General features: G+C 46.1%; 1 non-coding gene across 1 annotated transcript; it reads right to left on the reverse strand.

Annotated features, from left to right (window-relative positions):
• Nucleotides 1-2,207: 2,207 nt before the first annotated feature.
• Nucleotides 2,208-2,370, reverse strand: LOC138854835 (U1 spliceosomal RNA). The gene has a single exon (XR_011394012.1). It is a non-coding gene; the product is annotated as a U1 spliceosomal RNA (small nuclear RNA).
• Nucleotides 2,371-3,348: the final 978 nt, after the last annotated feature.

The following is a 3,348-nucleotide window of genomic DNA, read 5'->3' on the forward strand; positions in this document are numbered from 1 at the left end:
ACTACCTGTTCTTCCACACTAAGCTCCCTCCATAGGACTGAAAACCCCTCCAACCCCTCCTCATCACCTAACACACTTATATTTAATTTCTAATAACTTCTATATATGTCCGCGAGCGTTCCCCACCCAACCTCCACCACCACTGCCGTATGATCTGACATTGTAGCCTCAACAGTACTGAAAGATTTCACATCCACTTCCTGAGAAAGGTACACTCTATCTAGTCTCGCAGCATATCCACTCCTAACAAACGTATATTCAGTCTCCCACACCGACCCCCCAAAGGCATCACGTAACCTAACATCCCTTAATAAATCCCTAAGAGCCACAGACATATATCCAGCTTCTTTTGGGTTCACATCAGCCACCCTGATTACACTATTCCAGTCCCCACCAACTATTGCCACCTCTGACAGTGCACTTAAGAAAAACACAAGATCCTCACACACAAAATCATTCTTTACCTTTATGTTATTTTCTGCCGGCGCATACACACTCACAAAAGACACACGCTTACCCATGCACCACCCATCCACACGCAACACCCTCCCTCCCCCTCCTCCCTCGCTTCTCTGCAAAACAAACGGGCTCGTCTCCCTTATTAAAATTCCCACACCACCTTTTAAACGGGGAGATGGCAGGGTAACTACTCGAAATCCTGCCACCTCCAACACCCTACCCTCTTTAAAATTGTGCTCCTGCAGGAACACAACATCCACTCTAGATTTATTCAGGAAATTTCGAAACCAATCTCTCTTCATACCTCTACATAACCCATTAACATTTACAGACATACACCTAAGGCCTATTAAAGTTTCCACCCCTGCTTCCTCTCATCACTCGTTACAACTCCAGAGCTTGAATTTAAGTTTGACACCTTCAGAGTGCTCTCTTTCCCTCCCCCCTTCTTCAGGTGCCTCCTATCATGGCTATCACCACCTACACCACTATCTTCACACTTCACCTCAGTCTGTTTCCCAGGCCTTTGTGCAGGCCTGATGTAGCCGCCCTCTTTCTCGTGACCGTCATGTTACACATGTCTTGGTCAGATGTTGCCTCTCGATGAACCTCCACCTCTACCTGAGAATGGTTTAATGATTCAACGGACGACTCCAAACCACCATCACGTCCCAAATTATCATGTCACCGACTTTCTGGAAGCGACGACTCTCCGATGACACCACGCTCAGATGTAACGTCCCTCTCTGGCGGTGACAAAGTCTTCAACACCTCCACCAATTCCTCCTCAATCTCAAGAACCTTCTCCTGTAATTGCTGCTCCACCTTATCCACAGGAGACGATACCTGATCAGGCAGCTGGGGGAGGGACTCAATTCACCGCCAGTCCTGTGTGCCCGATCCACTATCTCGCTCCACAAAACACCACGCCCTCCATCCGATGTTTGTTTCTCACCGGCCACCTTTGAAGCAGGGGCTGCGACGTCCACCACAGGTCCGGGCACACGTCTTCGCTTGTCACAGGTCGCCGCAATGTGATCATACTCACCACATAGGCGGTATGTACGTCGTTGTCCTGGGTACATTACCATTACCTGCGTCCTGAAATCTTGTAGATACACATAGGACGGTATTGGGTGCCTCAAAGTCATTTTGAGGTTAAAAGAACCCTCTGGAAAACCAGCATAGGCACCTGCCGCCCACGTACCATGTTGAGCATAATGCAGCGTCCCATACATCTCAAAAATTTTCCTTATATCCGCCTCGTCCGCCTCAAAGGGAACGTTGCGTAACTTGATCCACGTATAATGCCGTGAAACATCTATCATTCATACACTGACAGCTGGTGTGACGCTAAGACTTACGTCCTGAAACCTGGTGACTAACGATTCATGAACCGTAGCTGATAGCAGTTTGACGAAAATTCTTTGGCCTCCGTTTAATGCTACACCATACAAGTCACTATCTTGTATGCCATATGTCTCCCGGATGATCTTCGGCAATAAGACTTGCGCAGAACTAGGCGTTATCGTTCCTTTAAGTAGCTCAATGCCTACAGTATCTATCCGGCGTCTCAGACTAACCGCCATCTTGACAATCACAACGCACCTATGTTGTTAACAAAGGCGTGACAGCACCACTTCACACCACTACAGCCAGGTAACTGACAAGGGAGCTCGCCTACAAACAGCAGAGGGGTGCAGAGCACAACCGCACTCTACCGTGGTCAGGCAGCGAATGATATCTAAAAGAGGATAGCGCGATCGCAGTCCCCTGCTAACAAAAATTTCGCACTCGAGTTAACCACATTTGGGTTAATCGCAGGGGTCAGCACCACCGGAGTGCAATGGTGAGCCTCGCCCTGGGAAAACCGCCTTCGTGATCACGGTAACTCCTGTGCCAGGTAAGTATGCAACAATGTTTAGGGTATTTTTAAATTCTAGAAGCCAATAAATTCATATTAATTCGACTGACTGGTTTATTTGGTTTAATGACTAGCGACTACACACGGGTCATTAAGCTTCTAAAATGACTAAAATTGGGACTAACATTAACCCTGAGCAAATATACATTGAGATATATAGTTCCGTGTGTAGAGATACTGCGGTGTGACCAGGATTTGAAACCAGGTCACCGGCACTCCACGAGAGCAGATAGTGACCTATGCCTAAGTTCACCACACCACCATGCCACCACCTGCTGGTTGCCCAAAATTATTTGGGCAACCACCAGATAGCTGGCAGACCACTGGCAGTATTTCCCACCCATTGGCAGGTACTTTCGAGGGATAAACTTCAGCTATCTCATTAACTTCCTTTATATCCACACTCAACAATACAAATAAAAACATTAATTCATCCACGGAAAGAAGTTTACATAATGCAAAAAAAAAATAATATTGTGTGATCGCGATTCAAACCAAGGCCATAGTTACCTATGACACGGGTAAAATGGAGACCTAATATCGCCTAGTCCACTACACCAAGCACTGGCCAGCACATCACTGACACTGTTTTCTGTCTAAAGCCGGGAACATTTAGTGTTGAACCCCAGCATTTCATCAATCAGAACTGCAAGTATAATTGGCTTAAAAGGCTGAGGAGGTGTAACTCTATGCTCTAATAAAGTTCAGAAACTGGAACTGCATGTATAATTGGCTTAAAAGGCTGAGGAGGTGTAATTCTATGCTCTAATAAAGTTCAGAAACTGGAACTGCAAGTATAATTGGCTTAAAAGGCTGAGGAGGTGTAACTCTATGCTCTAATAAAGTTCAAAAACTGGAACTGCAAGTATAATTGGCTTAAAAGGCTGAGGAGGTGTAACTCTATGCTCTAATAAAGTTCAGAAACTGGAACTGCAAGTATAATTGGCTTAAAAGGCTGAGGAGGT

The sequence above is a fragment of the Cherax quadricarinatus genome, chromosome 71, assembly GCF_038502225.1.
Source record: "Cherax quadricarinatus isolate ZL_2023a chromosome 71, ASM3850222v1, whole genome shotgun sequence".
Taxonomy (NCBI): Eukaryota; Metazoa; Arthropoda; class Malacostraca; order Decapoda; family Parastacidae; genus Cherax; species Cherax quadricarinatus.